The sequence below is a fragment of the Carassius gibelio genome, chromosome B8 (assembly GCF_023724105.1).
Source record: "Carassius gibelio isolate Cgi1373 ecotype wild population from Czech Republic chromosome B8, carGib1.2-hapl.c, whole genome shotgun sequence".
Classification (NCBI taxonomy): domain Eukaryota; kingdom Metazoa; phylum Chordata; class Actinopteri; order Cypriniformes; family Cyprinidae; genus Carassius; species Carassius gibelio.
The window spans coordinates 21,670,216-21,689,326 of NC_068403.1; the positions used below are offsets into that span (position 1 = coordinate 21,670,216).

The 19,111-nt window shown below is 35.6% G+C and overlaps 1 protein-coding gene across 1 annotated transcript in view; it reads right to left on the reverse strand.

Moving 5' to 3' along the window:
• Positions 1-19,111, reverse strand: part of LOC127963250 (solute carrier family 12 member 5-like) — a 53,251-nt gene that overhangs the window by 24,077 nt on the left and 10,063 nt on the right. The window lies entirely within an intron of this gene.

Consider the following 19,111-nt stretch of genomic DNA (forward strand, 5'->3'; position numbering starts at 1 on the left):
AAAACATTGACAATAAAAAGAAATGTTTCTAGAAACAGCATATCAGCATTTTAGAATGATTTCTGAAGAATTGTGACACTAAATACTGGAGTAATAATGCTGGACATTCAATTTTGCTAAAATTGTAATAATATTCCACAATATTAATATTTTTATTGTATGCATGCAGCAAACCTAAGAGAACACACACACACACACACACAAAAACCTTAAAAAAATCTGGACCCACTTTATATTAAGTGGCCTTAACTACTATGTACTTACATTTTAATTAATAATTTAGTAGAATGTACTTATTGTGTACATACATGTTTTTACATTGTACTTATATTTAAAACATATATACGTGTAATTACATCTGTATTTAATTTCTGTAATTAAATTTATAATTACACTGTTGACCCATACTTTACACCTTAACCCAGCCTTAAACTTACCCATACCTCCAACCCTCTCCCTAACCTTACCCCTATCCCACCTCAATAGCAGCAAAAGTGTTTTACAATACAATATGAACACAATAAGTGCATTGTACTTATTTTTTTATGTAAGTACATAGTAGTTAAGGCCACCTAATATAAAGTGGGACCAAAAATCTTATATAACACAAACTTTTGAACTGTAGTGTACATTGGATAACCAAAAAAAAAAAAAAAAAAAAGGCTAAACTTCAGATAAAATTCTGTTAAATTGTATAAACATATTTATATTTTACATAATTCCATTATGCATTAAATTAATCAAAATCAACCCCAAATAAAAACAATGACCCATTTGTTTTTTAGACATTGGTCCCACTGATTTGCTTACTTGTAAGATCAACATTGTCACATTAGCATGCATTTCAGAATTATTCTGTATAATCATATTTACAACAAAAGCATGTTTGGTTCAATATGCTCTTCTCTTGATTCAGATCATCTTTTAACATCTCACACAAACTACAAGTGCTGTGTGCAGGGCAGTTTCAAGTTGTTACACTTTCCTGTCCATCTAAAAGGAAAGAACAGGGAAGGGGTGGATGAATACAACAGTGAAGACAAAAAGTAGCACATTAACATGGTGCACTGCTTGTGTATCAGTGTGTGTGTGGGTGAGGAATTCCAGGATTTCGACATGCTCTTCCATAGCAACAACCCGCTTCTGAGCCTATTTTTACACTACTGCTTTCAGTCGCACATCCTTTATCACAGGAACTTTTGATCGCTTAAATCTGAAGCAGTGCAACATGAACCTCACAGTTCTGCACAACGCTGTTTTGTCCTTTTAATACATAATGGTTTTTAATTGTGTGTATTTCCAAATTTGAGTGCGTACTGTAATTTCTTTAGTATGCTGTCACCTTCCCTCCCTTCTCTAACATAATTATATGTGGGAGCATGCTCATTAAATGGCCAAGGGAATCCTGCCTTTTCGCTTGCCCAGTTTAATCTGATGTATTAGTTTAATTAATCATGCTTCCTGGCCAAACCTTGTACATTTTAATTTTCACAGCCTTTGTCTGCTTACTGACCTGCGATCCCTATGACCTTTAAACACACAATTCATCACCTCGTAATTTCATCTGTCAGTGCTGAATCAATATGCCGCCAAGCCTTGTGCTTCCTACAGTAGTTTAAAAAATAAGGACACACACACACACACAAAATAATGATGATTTTTTTTTCAAAGCTTTTATCTTTTTCAAACCAAATATAATTGATTTGAATGCTCTGATTGCCTTTAAAAAATTAAAAAAAAATTCAGCCATAAACAAAAATTCCATAACAGAAAGCACTGTTGAATATGATCAAAGAAAAATAAAGTTGAGATGGTCTTTTAAAGATTTTTTTTATTGAATTTTAATAATGATGTGTAACACAATAATTTAATGATTATTTATTTATGACTTCATATATGTAATCATTAAGAATCATATTAATTACATTTCATGAGATAAACTAATGATTATACTATATCCTTTAAGAAATGATTGTCCTAAAATCATATATAAATGCATTTCTATTTACTGACTGCTAGGTTTTTATTTTAAGGTTTGTACATGGAACATTATGCAAAATTATCTGCAGAGCAATTTTATATTTTCAGACATTTTCAAATAGTACTTTAATGATTTAAAGCCATATATATTTAATTTAGGCATCCATGGTCTCACATAGTTTGAAAACTCACGAATCATCCTGGTTTAGCACTTGGTTCCTTCTGTATGTGTCCTACTTCTGGCTCTCTTGACACATACCATCCCACAACCCCAGCAGACTCACAATGTAATGAGCAATAATGAGAAAAAGATTGGTATACAGACTGAGATAGATCCTAATCTCTGACATCTTTCATGCTGGGTGGTGAAATATATAACTGAAGCATTAGGTTTATTTTTACAACCCCAGAAGGGACTCTAGACTCTAGAAGCATCTCTAGACTTATTACAAGGCTTCCTCCAGATATCAAAACTTGCTAGATGAGGGGTCTGCTGATTCTGCCCTGCGGTCCATTTTATGTCTCTGGTTCTGCAATGAAGCAGAGGCAAGAGCAAGTAGCTGATGCTTTAGTTTTCATAACTGTCTTTGCACTATAAGAAAATACACAAACAGTACACACACACACACACACATACCTCAGGCCAGCTCTCTTGTCCTGTTCTATTCGTTATAAGCTATAAACTAACATTGTATGTGATCAAATTATATTTAAGCAATATCACACTAGCAATATAGCTGAATCACACCTGCGGTGATATTCAAACAAACGTGATTATGATACTGCTTTCATACAATGTGTTCAACAAATAAGAAGTTTATATTACACAACTTACAATTTACACCAAATATTGCCACTTACTTGGTCTACTTTTACTTCACCAGCAAAAATATTTTCCAAAATCAGTGTCTTGAACAAACTGGTTGAGTGAATGATTCAGCTGAACGAATCAGTGTTTGAATGAATCGCTTGAATGAATTATTCAGAACACTCACTCAAAAAGATGTTTGTCTCCTTCTACTGGGGTAACAGTTGAAGATTAGCACTGATCATTTCATATTTTATCAGAATTGTCCCGTTATGCCATGTTGTTTTAGGCTGTTTCTATGTGTAATATAAGTCACCTATTTATAAAAGTACTAGTTAAATGATAAGTTAGAAGTATTAATATGTCAGTGATATTGCTAATATCTAAGCTTTGTGAAATTATTAGTGCATCAGTCCATACTTATAGCACTTCCCTGTTCTTCATATCAAACAGTTATCACTTTCACATCAGCATGTGTGATTAGCATGATGAGTCAGTCAAAGCCTGCAGAAGATCAAGGGAAGAAATTCATGGGAACTTTATGCATATTTCATACAGCCCATCAAAGACTAAATAAGTAAATGCTAATTAGTGATGAGCAAAATGTGTAGGCTGAGTAGGCTAAAGCAGAACATGAGCATCATGTTCTTATTTCATGCAGTTTAGCTTAGCAGCTATTGTGAAAAAGTTACACTTTAGCATAACATTTTAGCATAACAAGTTATAAAAAAGTATATTTAAAATCTGTATTTGCAGATAATAATGAAATAAAAAGTAATTATACAGTATACTTAAAGTAAGCACAAATCCATGACTTTTTAAAAAAAAAACACATTTAAGTAAACTTAAAAAAGTAATATAACATTATAAGTAGATTTTATAGTTTTCCAAGTGCACATTCAATAGTCATTTTTCACAAGGAACTAGTTGCTGTTTTTTACAATGCTAGCAATTTAACTTATGTTTGGCAAAACAGACTGTCTATTTTATTTTACTTTGTCTGACTTCCACATTTGGGGGATTGAGCTCATATGCTGTTACAATATGGCTCAGAATTATTATTTTTTTTAAATGCTAATGGTCACTGTTGAGTGATTATTGTAACAGTAAAAGTTAATTGTTGTTACATCAGCACATTTGATATGAAAGCATAAAACTGATATAAAACAACAATAAAACCAGGCAATAAGAAGTCAAAGCCCCAGTGTACTATAAAAAGTCAAAATACAAAAAACTACAAATGAACAGTCATGTTGCTCAGATACATCTGTTAATATGGGAATGTTCAGTGAAATTAAGACAGCACTGCACTCGTACCCTCTAAGCACCTTTGCCTTTTTATAATCCACAGTTTTAAAATCTGCTTTTCAAAGCTCATTTCAGCCCATGACATCAAATTAATCTGCTTTTTAAATTTTAATGTTTTCCCCTTTTTCTTTCTCTTGCATTTGTATGGTGACATTTAGTATTTAGTACTTCATAACACATTCAGTACTTCATAATTCGAAATATTTTTGGTGTGTGGATCCATGTGTTGACTCTTATGACAAAGAAGTGCACTTAAGCACTTATTGTGGATATACTTATTTTGTATGGGTATACTTATTATCAGACACTTTTTTTTTTTGCAATTAAATGAAAATGTTTGCAGTTTAAATTTATATTGCTTTTTGACCCACTTAAGTAGGACTTAACACAATTTCATAATATGCATATACCTGAATGTAATTTCTATTGAAACTTATTTGTCATGCATGTAAATATGATTGCAATTGCACATTTGTTATGATAAAGTTGCAAATTAGCTTCATTTCAAATATAATATATTTAAATGTAATATTGAATCACACACTTTTGTTAATTTATAAACAACTACTTTACATGTAATTTAGTAGGTTAAACAACATATCAAAATAGAATGACTATTAAACACAATTTAAAATGTGCTTCTAAGTAAAGCTTTTAATTTGACATTATTACAAAACCTAATTTTAAAAGTGTACTTAGCTGTAAGAAACATCATAAAAGTGTAATATTATAATGCAGTCTTTAAGAAAAATATTCAGTACATTTTTAATTTTTTTTTATTTATTAAATTTTTTTTCGGAAAGGGAAATACTCAAAATGTGGAGAACATTTAGAATTTTTCACAAACCCAAAGCCTAGAAGTGGGCAAAAAGTGGGCAAGAACAGGCCCTATCTGGAGCATAAAGATCAGACTGTCAGGATACAATGAATCCAGTTTAGACGACCAGGGATCCAAGCCATTTCGGGGTCCAGCCCCTTAAAGGACTTCATGATCTGATATTCCCTAAAGCTGAATGTCATCTTTGTCAGCTCCTGAATTGAAGCACCTTTATCTAACCGAAGGAGAGAGCAGGTGTTTGAGAAGCCTGCAGAAATGGTTAGCTTGTGTCTCGAGCTCCCTGAGGCTGATTATATCAGGCTGTGCCGCTTTATGGGGCTTCCTCAATTCCCTTCACAACTGATCAGCAGAGATAGCCAGGCAGAGACTGAGGGAGTGGGATGGAGGCTTCAGTGTCCTCTCTGCATGAAAGGGTTATGGTGAGCAACTGAAAACCAAATTTGACGAAAACAAGCTTTGCTTTAATGCATGACTACTGGCCAGTTCGCAGTCGGTGATGGTTTTCATCCCACTTCACACCACCTTCATGCTGTTCTGACTAAGTTTGCAATCATGAGTGTGCTGTTATCATTTCTCCCCTATCTCAAGTACCATTTTCATGTCTTCCTTTATCCTCTTTGCCTCCTCCTTTTTTCTTCCTACCACCTTCTATTGGCTCAGCAGGTCCTTCAGATCTTCAGTGATTCATGTTTTGTTGTTTGGGAAAACAACACGGTCCTCGCTAAAGCACCTCGGTCTCACTGTATGACTCACAGAACACGTCTTGTACTGTTGGTGGTAAAAAGGCACTTGCTAAATGGTCAGTTTGCATTAGAGATGCTGCATCCAGAAGTCATAAATTTTTGGATCTTCTTGTTTTTGTTTGGTTCCCTCATAAAAAAGATGTCTTTTATTTGCTTGATTGATTATAATTGATCATTGACAAATGATGCTAAACTTAATTTGGAAAAATGAATTCTGTCCTTTATGCACTTTAATTGTACTAAAGAAAATCTTAGGTCCAAATAAAGATATACTGAAGCATATTTGATTGTGCTTATGTAGAACTATTGCAAGTATACTTCAGATATCTTTCATTTATAGATCAATATTATTCAAAACCAAACAATACTCATCAATGGTGACAGTAAAACACATTTTAGGCTTGATTTTAAGAAATGTGCATTGTGCACAAGCAGCACTCCAAATAATGTTTAATTATAATTTTTACATCAGAAAGTCTTGAGTGATGTGTCAATAAATATATCAATAGATTTGGGCCCGGTTCCCCAAAACGTTCTTATCGCTAAGTAGTTCTTAACCTATTCCTTAACCTCTCTCTTAACCTTGTGGCACGATTCCCGACACGTTCGTACGCTAAGTATATCTTCTGTAAGTCATACTTTCGTAAGGTTGGTCTGGACCATTCGTAAGCTCTCTCTTAGCTTGTTTGAGCTCAAGGTGCTACTGTACAGCAGTCTTTAGAAACCAGCGCAGCACAGTACAAGTCAAACTATGGTATGTTGACAATGTTGTGGCTCAACAATGATTTTATGTTATTTTTTTAAGACTCATAATAAATTATGTTCGCAATGGATACAGGCCTATTTATGAAGTTGACTTTATGTGTTATCAGAACTAATATGGTTGTAATTAGCCTTGGCTTTTTAGTAATGTAATTAAAGCAAATTGACAATCCATTTTTTTGATAATTAAAATCTGGCAAACAATTTGGCTCTAAATGGCTAAGATCTATAAATGGGTAAGCATGGTGGTGTCCAGTAAGCAACCAACTATGGCAGCGATCCAACGTGTCCTTGTATTGAATCAAAGACGGAGCCGGACGCGGAGCCGTTTAGTCCATGTCAATTTTTTTATTCTGCAAAACTTAAGCCCTTTTGACATTTTTCCTGACGTGGCTATATTAAAAAAAATCGCCTCCCAAGACAACTCATTATGGAGCTGCTGGACCTTCTCAGACCTGCGCTTGCCAGGCAAACGTGGCGGAATTTTGCTTTAAGCTCTGAAGCCCAGCGCTAATTTATTTATTTTTTGCTACAGAGAGATTCATCGAGGTCGTGGGAGAGGGCTACAGCCTAATCGAGACCTCTGCGTGGAGGTGCGTCCACACTGTCACCAACGCCCTGCGTCGCCATGCCGGGGATTACACACGGTGGATGGCACACTCATCCCAATCGCCAATCCATCAGTGATTGATCAGGCGTATACATATCGCTAAAGGGATACGCAGCCATAAACGTTCAGGTTATAGTGGACCATAGGGGTGTGATATCTGACCTCATGGCAAGGTCCAGCAAAACTTCAACTTCCTCTGACGAGAGGCTTGGTGCCCTTTTTTATGTTGCTTCCCCAGCATATTTTGTATCTAACTCTCTCTCTCTCTGTTCATTGTAGATAGGTTGCTTTTTTTAAAAACATAAACCAATTGCAATCAATACTGCATAACTGCAGCTGCTTGCCAATCAATTCTGATTGTAAAGTACCTTACCATTAATATAAAAGTGTATTATATAATTTTTATAAGTCGTTAAACCCATGTCAAAAGGGGCAGAAGTGGCACAACGGGATAAAGAGGGTGGATGATTAGCGAGGAATACCCGGTTCGTCTATCCGTCACAACATATGGTGTGAACATATTACTGACCATTTGATAATTCAATTTATAGTCTATATTCTACTGATAACTTAAAATATGTTAAAATAAATGGGCCTTGAACTATACTTAGTATGAAATAAATGTATTTTAAATATTTTTTACTAGGGAAAACACCATAATAACTTGTTACTACACTGATGAAAACTTAACTAAACTGAAAAGAAAAATGGAAAATAAAATGTTAGATGGGTTCAGCAAGAGGAGAGTGTACATGTTTCTGAATACAGAAAGATGTAAATAATAAAATATTATCCAAATTTACAAGATAAATCTTACCAATTTCAGTATATATATATATATATATATATATATATATATATATATATATATATATATACATATATATATATTAGGGGTGTAACGATACGCGTATTCGTATTGAACCGTTCGGTACGACGCTTTCGGTTCGGTACGCGGTACGCATTATGTATACCGAACGGTTCGTTGGAGTAATTAATTATATTTGAAAAAAAAAAAAAAAGAGAGACAGAGAAATATAATGATATGCGTTCAACAAGGTAGCCCAATAAACCAAACAACGTAACAGGCAACGCCCCTGACACTCCCGAAGAAGAAAAAAAACACCATCTTATATGTTTATGTTAGGCTACTCAGCAGGCGCTCGCTCACTCAGTACGCGCTGAAGGCTCGTTGCAAAATAGCCAATGCGTTTAACAGACTAGAAATGAGAAGATCCTCCAATAACCAACAGGTCTGGTGTTTGGGTGCACTTTGGATTCCCTTTAAGCTATAATGGTGATGGCAAGAGAGTGGTGGATAAAAAAACAACGGTATGTCGCATCTGCAACATGACAGGGTACACCAGCGGGAATAAAAAAAAAAAAAAAAAAAACACCAGCGGGAATATCTGGGATATATGCGTCAGTACTATCTGGGAAAAGACGAAAAAAAGGAGAAACATGCACGCAGCAAACTATCCCTGCAGCATTTAGAAACTATAGCTTACAGGGAATCCAACCCAAACACCAGACCTGTTGGTTATTTTAGGATCTTATATTACTGGTCTGTTAAAGGCATTCGACATTTTGCAACGAGCCTTCAGCGCGTGCTGAGTGAGCGAGCGCCTTAGGGGCCGTTCACATATCGTGCCTAAAAACGCATGGAAAACGCTAAGCGCGTCTTTCTCCTCCTTTCCAAAGCGCTCGGGCAGAAGCGCTCATGAGGCGTCTGTCTTTGCTAAGCAACAATAACGTGCTCTCTCCATGAGACGCGGAAATTTCAGCGAAGGACAAATGGATTTGCAGCTCTAAAAATCGCTTGCAGTAGCTCTGCTACTAAATTTATTTCAAAATTGCAATCCATATACAACTATGATCAGCTGTTCCTTCATCTTGGCTGAGCTCTCAACCTTGTTACGGGAAAGGATGAAGCTGATTGGTTAGTTCTTGTCACATGACCCGCGGTGCGCTTGCGGCATTCTGAAAAGTTGAGATGTTTTTACATTTTGCTGTATCTAAAACGTATCGAACCGAACCGAACCGAACCGTGACATCAGTGTATCGTATCGAACCGAACCGTGAATTTTGTGAACCGTTACACCCCTAATATATATATATATATATATATATATATATATATATATATATATATATATATATATATATATATATATATATATAAATCTCAGCTCACTAGAAGTTCTTTTCATTGCTGCCTTTTTATACATCCTCTATTTTTCATAATACCAATCTTATCCGGTCTCTTACGAATAGATCAATTACATTGCATCACTTCTGGGTCATGGCCAAAGATTAACTTTGTTTACTGAAAGTGTCATGATTCTGCCCTCGTGTCCTTGATTTTTCCTAGTCTTGAGGCAGGATCATGACAGACCCATGTTTTGTGTACATGCGCATGGCCTTGTCTTTGGGCCATGTGCTTGTGTTGTCTCGTTCCCTTGCCCCGCCCCCTTGTTATCCTAGTCGTGTCGTGATTGTCCTATCTGTAACACCTGTCGTGTCTTGATTAGTACCCCTATTTAGATCTCCTAGTGTGCTCTGTCTTGCGTTGGTTCATTGTCATTGTGATTGTACCTCCACGTTGTTCTACAATTGTGATTGTGTGTGAGATTGTGCCGTACCCGCTGAAGTCCTTGTATTACCGTGAGTGTTTATAGTTAGTATTTAGAGTCCTTGTTTATCTTGTCAGTCCAGTCCTGTTTTAGTTATTTAGTCTTTACCTTGCTCCGTGTTTTCCCCCTCGTGGGTTTTTATTTTCCCCTTTTTGTAATAAACCTGTTTGTGTTGTAAATCCTGTCTGCACCTGAGTTCCTCCCTTGCCTAACCCTGACAGAAAGAGGGATTGTGTTTCAGAAAACTATTTATTTTGTTTCATAAACAGCACTCCACTCTACTCTCTCCTTATATTACACCAGTAGCGTTAAATGATATCCCTTTTTAATCATGATGGCAACATAGCTTTCTCTCAGAACAAAGGCCTTTATCTAGTATATACACAGAGAGCCAAACTGCAATTACTGCTTGCCCTGATAACCCAGAATTTAATGCTTCTCACAAATGATCCTCCACAATCTTTAAAATTAAAGGTTCCAAAAGGGGTTTTCCCAGTGATACCATGGAATAATTATATTTGGTTCCCCAAAGAACCTTTCAGAAACATTTTGTGCAATGGAAATGCTCTATATATGTTAAACATGTTTAATGGAACCACAGATGCCAATAAAGAAGCTTTATTTTTAAGAGCCAGTCAACACATAGGTGATTATACAGGGGTGCGTTTCCCAAAACCATGGTTGCTAACCTATTAGCAACTTAGTTGGTTGGCAATGGGAAATTGCATTGCAACCAACAAAGTTGCTGACTTAGTTAGTAACTATAGTTTTGGGAAACACACCTCAGGATGGGTGTCAGAGGTATTAGCATCAAGATTTCTTTAAATCGTTCTTTTAACAAGCATTCTCTACTATGATGCATCATCAAGGGTGTGATAGCCATTTCTGATCTGAGAATCTAATTATCTTCTCTGAGTATTTGACCACATACACACTGTAAAATCTCAGGAGTGACAACCGCATTTAAAGGAATAGTCAAAGGAATAGTCATTAATACTCACCCTCATGTTGTTCCAAACCCTTAAGACCTTCGCTCGTCTTGAACCCTGATGTCACATGGACTATTTTAATGATGTCCTTACTACCTTTCAAGGCCTTGAACGTGGTAGCTGTGTTGCTCTCTGTTCAGGGTCAGAAAGCTCTCAGATGTCATCAAAAATATCTTAATTTTAGTTCAGAAAATGAATGTAGGTCTTCTGGGTTTGGAACGACATGAGGGTGAGCAATTAATGACAGAATTGTCATTTTTTTGGGTGAACTATCCCTTTAAATACAAGAGTGATTCTGCTGAACAATCATTTGTGTCTGTACAAAACCAAACTCACTCTCAAACTGTCACGGCTGATACCATTGTAACGTTTTTCTGTCTCATGTTTGGTATTCACTATTTTTGACCAAAGTAATATTGCAGCTACCAAAAACTCATTATGTTCGGCTATCTTAAATAAATCACCAACAGAGGCACTATGTTTTGTTTATGTTTAGGAGGCTGCAAACATAAATGTGTGCTCTCAAAGGGTTGCCATGTCCACTATAAGTGATGATTATTTGTGCTTTAGGCTTGTCGATTAGGTTCGGCTCATCCAGTTTATGGAGTTAATAAAGCAGGCAGTCGTAGGACGTGAAATCTTGTGTTTGGCTTTTTTTCCCCAAGATAACACTTTTGGATTTGCATTTATTATGTTTTTCTTTTCTTTTCTTTTTTGCAAGATCTCGCAACACTAATGAGTCAAGATATACTTCGTTCCCTGTGATTAAATCTACCACAACTTTGTTTTCACAACTAGTTTTTCAGTATGTTTTTGCATGAATTTCTGTACCCACTTTGAACCCACTTTTTATGATTCAGTTCGGTAGTAGAATGCAGTTGTCACTCCTTTAAATTAGTGAACTATGTTCTTCTTGTGTACAGAACAGGATTAAGCACTAAAAGGTGCACTGACCAATGAATTAAGTGTGTATTGTAAGAACTTACAATTCATTCATGATTTCATAAGCCATTGTGTTCCCTGGAAATCGAACCTATGGCCTTGTCCTTATCAACACCAAATTCTAATAGTTGAGCTATGGGAATGAGTTGTTCCAGCACATTTTATCAGATCTAGACAGAAAGTGGGGGCAGAACACAGGAACAGCATCAGGGTCTATCCTGGTCAAAGAAAATAACCCAAACAGGATTAAGCCCCAGATTTCCTGTTTGCTACGTATACCCCTTTTCACCATGATATTAGGTCACATCCATTTAGTCTTGAGTAATGTAGAAAAGAAACCATCGATTGTAAAAAAGATATTACTGTTAATTAAATAACAGCAGATCCTTGGATTCAGGAGCTTTGATGATAAAAGACAGTTAAAGACCTGAAATAGTAAATATAGTATCAGATATCTGCTAATAAGCTGCAATGAGAGGCTTTGTTTTAGAGAAAACTGACAAGAGAAGTAATAAATGTGGAGAAATAGAGACATCATAAGAGAAAAGCTTTAGGCATGTCAACTTTCTTTCACACAATACAGTAGAAATAATCCTAGACTTGGGAAAATGACATATCTAACAGGTCTGTTTTGGTGTGTATCTTTCAAATGCTTTTTCTCTCAGTAGTTGGACTGAATATACGAGCAGTTATCCTCAAGCCAAAAGTGCTGATTCATGGAGCTGTCAATGTGTAGTTGGTGACAAAGAAAATAACACTATGCCAATTGGCTTGATCCAAACAGACTTGATGGTGGAAAGCTTCAGTGTGGGCAAAACATACAAACTGTCTGAATTCACGAGCACAGAATTGGACATATGGTGGAGATTTGATTGAGAAGCCCTCCAGGGTGAGCAGACCAGCAGTATCATAAGCTCGTCTCTATGTGCCGTGAATGTCTTGAGGTGGATCTAAATGAGTGTTTTAGAGCCAAAGGCTGACTAGTCTTGCAGAGTAATACATTTGACTATCGTGGAAGTTCTCAAACAATGTCAGGTGGCAGACCATGTCACCAATAAAACAAAAATGATGGAAAATCTGGGGGAATCAGGGGGGAATTTATTTATTTATTTACTGAAACCGATTTACCAATTGAATGAAGGCTGCACAATTGGCTAAAAAGTATACTATAGTTTAAATAATTGTAATCTTGATCAGCAAATCAGCGTATTAGAATGATTTCAGAAGGACCAAGCGAAAATTCAGTTGTGCCTTAACAGTAATACATTTGAAAATATATTGAAATAGAACTCATATTTGTTTATATCTCAGAAATCTGTGTAGTTCTGCCTTTCCCCTCAGAATTAAAAAAAAAAGAAAAAAAAAAGAAAACATTATTAAAAACTCTGAATTGTGAGATAAAAAGTTGAAATCACGATTTTGATTCCATGATGTAAAATTAGCATTTTGAGGGTCAAAAATAATGGCAAGAGTTTCTATCTTGAAATTCTGTAAATAAAAAATATAGGTTATTGTGACATTTTATCTCATAATTCAGGCCCAACTCAGAATATGATTAAAATGCAGCAAAACCAGTAATATTATAATATAAAATAACACTTTTCTGCTTTAATATATGCTCATTTAAAAAAAAAAACAATTTAAAAGTGTAAAGGTGGAGAATGTAAGAACAGCAGTTGAAAATATATGCTTTTCTGAGTTGTGACCTTAAGACTGTTCAGATGCTCAGGCATAACCTAAAGAGCTGTGCAATTAAGACAACCCAGAAGGATATTTAAGTAACTGTACAGTAGAAAGTAGGCTAACGAAATTCAAGGGTTCACTTACTTTTTCCATACTACACTATGAATGATTGATCAGTGTATATAGTAAACATGTGAAAAGTTCAACTATTTGTGTATTATCAATATAGCCAAATTGTGCTTTTCTGTAACTGTGCATTAAGCTAAGATTAGACTACATTAAATTAGCAATTCATGTAGAAATTCAGAAATTTTAAAAAAGGCTCAAAAACATATAGGCTCTTTCATTCTATAATACTTGTCTGTTTGCAGTGTGCTATTAAAGTCCTAGCCAAAAGGTTCTGTGCAACAATGGCAAGCATCGTTCTGTGCCTAAATCTCTGGTCGTTCACAGTCTTTGCCCTCGAATCCTTTGTGTGGTGTGCGTGAACATTATTGACACAAACCTTCATGTCCCCAGGAGAGCTCAACACCAATTCAGTGACTAAAGTCTTACATAATGACTGTCCAGACCACAAGTCAGAAACGCAGAGAGGACCACAGCTGTGTGTGTGTGTAAACCATAGCCAAAAGCAGTGCTGCAGCTGCATAGTGTGACGTTCTGCAGAAATCCCTCAGCACTGCCATTACAATAAATGTTAATGTGATTGTGAATCAGTGTAGTGAAACAGACAATATACAATACACAAATATTATTATGCATATATGCATAGATGCAAAGATGCACACTTAAGCATACTTGAATACTTAAGTAAGGACTGAATGTTTTTAGGCAGTAATTGCTTGTTAATTGCAAATAACTGAAAATGTAATGTAGTTTAAAGTTATATTAAATGCCATTACCTGAACTTAAACATGTTTTTTGACTCACTTAAGGAGGACTTGAAGGGATAGTTCACCAAATGAAATGAAAATTGTGTAATTAATTATACACCCTCATGTTGTTCCAAACCTGTAAAACCTTTGTTCATCTTCAGAACACAAATTAATATATATTAATTAATTAATATAAGAAATATAAGAGCTTTCAAACCCTGCATAGACAGCAACAAAAATTACGGTTGAACCACTGATTTTTTTATTTTATTTTTTTAGATTAGATTCGACTTTATTGTCAATATGCAGAGTACAAGTAGAGAGCTAAAGCAATGCAGTATGTAACTGATGTCACATGGACTATTTTAACAATGTCCTTACTAACTTTTTTGACTGTTCCAGTGCTGTCTATGCAGGTTCAGAAAACTCTCAGATTTCATCAAGAATATCTTAAGTTGTGCTCTGAAGATGAACAAATGTCTTATGGGTTTGGAACAACATAAGGGTGCTTAATTAATGACAGCATTTTCATTTATGGGTGAACTATCCTTTTAAGTACATTTTTATACATGATTTGATAATTACTTCTATTGTCTTTGAAATATGCTTAAACTGTACTGTTGAATGTACTGACAAGCATTTATGGTAAGTACTTAAATATAATTGATTGTCATTTCTATTGAAACGCATGCAATATATTTAAATATACTACTAAGTATGCAGTTTAGTACATTAATATTAACTGACTTTTTCGTCAGTAACTAATAACAGTTAAATAATAATAATAACTGACGATTCATTGTCATAAAGAATATAGAATAACACCACAGTTAAAATTACATGACACAAAAAAAGCATGACAAAATGTTATTAACACATTATGTTATTAAAATGATGTAAAATTAACCTATGTAATTACAATGACAGCTTTTAAAAATACTCTTTTTAAGATTTTAAGCACACAATCTTCAATACAATTAAGTGCACTTCTTTTTCAGATGGGATGTCCTGTGATATAGACTGTAAAAAAGTTATCATGTAACCTGAAACATGGGAGCATTTAAAATTAACTGGTGGTTATATTTAATATTATATTACAAAGTATAATATTAAGAATTTTAAAAGTTTACTCTTTTAAAAGTTTACTGTTTTAAAAGCGTTTAAAAACGTGTACTCTCTTCAAGTATAAGGCCATAAGGCCATATATACAATTAATGTGATGTAATCTTCAAGTACAGTGTTTTTAAAATATACTTTTAAGATTTAAAATACACCACAAGTGCACATTCAATACAATTAAGTGCACTTCTTTTTCACAAGGGTCTGGCTCATAGCAGGCCCACAGCATACAGTACAGACCCCTGAGGCTCACTACAACACAAATTGCATTATAGATACAGTACAGGAATAGCACAATCTGATATGACAATTGAATGCTGCTTAATATGGCTCCATTTAAGTAACAGACTGTTTAAAACACCAGCAAAGACTAGACCCGGACAGGTTGTCTCTCTCACATGGTAGATTTATTCAGTTTACACTAGCTTTCAAAGGCTTTACTAGAAGTGTCTCTCTAGGATTATCCCACATGCAGAGTGGGTGACTGTGGCATGCCAGATATTGCATTAATTTCAGTAAATAGGCCACCTGAACATTAGCGCACAAGTACAAAGACACGTGAAGACACACGGCCACAGCTGTCAGATTAATGTTCCACTGAAGGTACTGACACACAAAGTGCTTCAAAGCTGCAAAGGTGCTGCTGTTGGCCTGAGTATGGCCTCCCTCCTTCCTGTTCTCTCTCTTCATCTTCCTGCCACTCTTGCTCCCTGTCGCAGACCCTTGGATGAAATCCCCCAGCTGTCTTGCTCTCCTCACGCTGCAGTCTGCCAGGCAAAATGCACCTTTCATAGACGCTGCCTATCTGAACAGATTCATGGCCAAATAAAACGTCCCATCTGTACTGAAGCAATGTGAATGCTGTACAGCATCGGTGCTCTGACGCAGCAATTTTTTAACACTTGCAGCAGAGAACGGTTCAATGTCAAACTGGACGCTGAACATTCTTTAATGTCTAGGTTCATTGGTCCTGAGACTTGCATTGACTTAGAGATGACACAGCATGGGAGTGAAGGGGGAACAGTCATTCTGAATTAAATCAATTGTTGCCGAAGGACAAGTAAAGCGTTGCCAGGGAACAGGTTGCTTAGTAACAACAAAGAGTTGACTGGGTTTCAACGGCTTAATCATAACATACCTTCACTAGCCTGTCAAACAGCGTCCTTCAGCACAGCAAGGTTAGACGTCCACACTGAGAACATTTGTTTGCAATAAATTAGACTTTAAAGGTGCCATATTTTAAAAATCCTGTATTACACAGCTCCTTTTACACTAAGTACAATGTTATATGAAAGCACATTTGAAGAGACTTAAGAAAATACATTGTAGTTCTGAGTAACTGAAGTGCAGGGACTGTATAGCCAAACTTTAAATCAAATCAAAGTCTCTCCAGATCTGATATACAGCTATTGACACCCACAGACAGCTATTAATACAATACGCCAGGCAATAAGCCTATCTCTCTCTCTCTCTCCACAGGGTCACTCTTAGTGTGGATCAGATTTAATCTCCCATAATGGCTCGTCTGGCTCTGACATCGCATTCTTCTGCAGTCCATTCTGCCATCTCCTATCTGTTCTATTCTATTCTATTCTATTCTATTCTATTCTATTCTATTCTATTCTATTCTAAGCTAATAATACCAAAGGCAGCACAGAAGTAGCATAAAAGTAGTCATAATATGTGTACTATAAATTTTGTCATTTACTCAGTGCATTTTAAATTAAAACCTGTAAGACTTTCAAGCTGTAATAAGATGCAAAAGTACCTTAACCAATGAGGAAGTAATAAAGCAGGTATGTCAGATTAATAATAAAAATAAAAATAAAACATTCTTTTCAATTAATCATTTGATCAAAAAAAAAAAAAGTCAATCTAAATGATTCATTGATTAATTGAACTGATTCTGAGTTGAGTTCAGCTCATTGACTCAGTGGAGGGGAACATTATAATCCACGTAAAGTTCATTTACATTTTCTAAATCTGTGTTATTATTCTTACTGTGTATGATTCATCCATGGATATGTATCTTTTTTGTGTTGTTTTTATTCAAAATGTCATAACATAATCTTCCAGCAAAAACTCAGACTTCATTCTACTTCGTATTACATCATAACTGTAAATTAAACTTTTAACTCGGAGTAAAAGCCATATAGATAACTTTTATGATCCATTTTGTGTTTTTGGGACAGATTTACTCACAGCTTGCAAAAGCGCATACCTTCTTTTGGCATTAGAAACAATTGTCAGGATTTACTAAAGGCATGTAGTGAAAATACTACTGCACATTTGTTCAATTTTCCCTTTCAGACACAAAATTTATAAGAGCACGGGGGCAAGGTGATTTACTGTACTAAGGTTTGCGGTAGACAATTTACTGGTATTTGCACCATTATTTAATTAAACAGTCTTAACCAGCTTCTCTTGGTAGATTGCACTGGTCATTGTGGAAATGATCTGGCTGCATCTGTGTTCTTTAATTTGCTCATTGTCATCAGATCAACCAAACTTGTCACTCCGATCTGTACTTTTATGGGATTGTGATGCTAATGTGCCCTGTTAAGTAAATCTTGCCTTAAATCTGCATTATGTTAAAATCCAAAAGCAAATGCATCTGTAATCACATACCTTAGGTAAAACTGTGACATCACTGATGATAAATTGATATGCAGCATAATATACAAGTCCAAGTGTGATTGAGCACCTATCCCTGTAAGCCTATTGTTGGGGGTTCTTTCAGGAGTGCATCTCTGACCTTCACCATCCATGCACCTGCACACACACACACACACACACACACACACACACACTTGGATTTGTGGTTTATGGGAACAAATTAATGGTTTACACCAACCCTACACCTAAACCTACCCCTTACAGAAAACTATTGGCAATTTTTGAACACCATTTTGAATGTTTTTAAACCTTTTGTTTTACAGGGACACAGGAAGAGTCCTCAAAAAACAGGTTTACATTGTAGTAACCATTTCATTATACACATAAACCATATATATCATAACACACACATGCCTGTCTCTCTTTAGAGAGTTCCCTGAAGCTTATCAAAGACATTGTCAGAATAGTCCATCTGCTGCCATCAGTGGTTCAACCATAACGTTATGAAGCAACTAAATAACGACTTTATTCAACAGTTCCTATGTCAGCAGTCTCCTCTATGTCTCTCTACATCACTCAAATTACCTATGCTCTTCTGTATCAAACGCACCACAAGGATGTGGTGTTTTCTTTCAAATCAAAGCATAAATACACATAGAAACAGCATATTCTTGTGGCGCGGCTGACACAGAAGAGCATAGGCAGTTTGAGTGATGTAGAGAGACACAGAGGAGACTGTTTTGAGAAAGGAATTGTTGAATAAAGTTGTTGTTTTTGTCTTTGCTTACAAAAAGTATACTCGACTCTTCACACCATTACGGTTGAACCACTGATGGCAGATGGACTGTTCTGATGATGTCTTTCATACTTTTCTGGACCTTGGCAGTGTAACTTGACAGTCTATGGGACAGTAACAAGCCTTCAGGTTTCATCCAAAATATCTTTAGAAAAAAAAATGCTTTATCGGTTTGGAACGACATGGGTGTAAGTGATTAATAACAAAATTTTCATTTTGGGGTGGAGTATCCCTTTAAGCTGTCTGTATAAACCCCCAGGGGTGCTGCTCTTACTGTAGGACAATTTTTATGACAAGATCCTTAAATGCGCATACTAGCACACAAGCAAACATACACACTGACATGCACACACTCAAAACTTACCTCTGATTTTTTTTTTTGGTTAAATTGAATATATGAATGCATGAA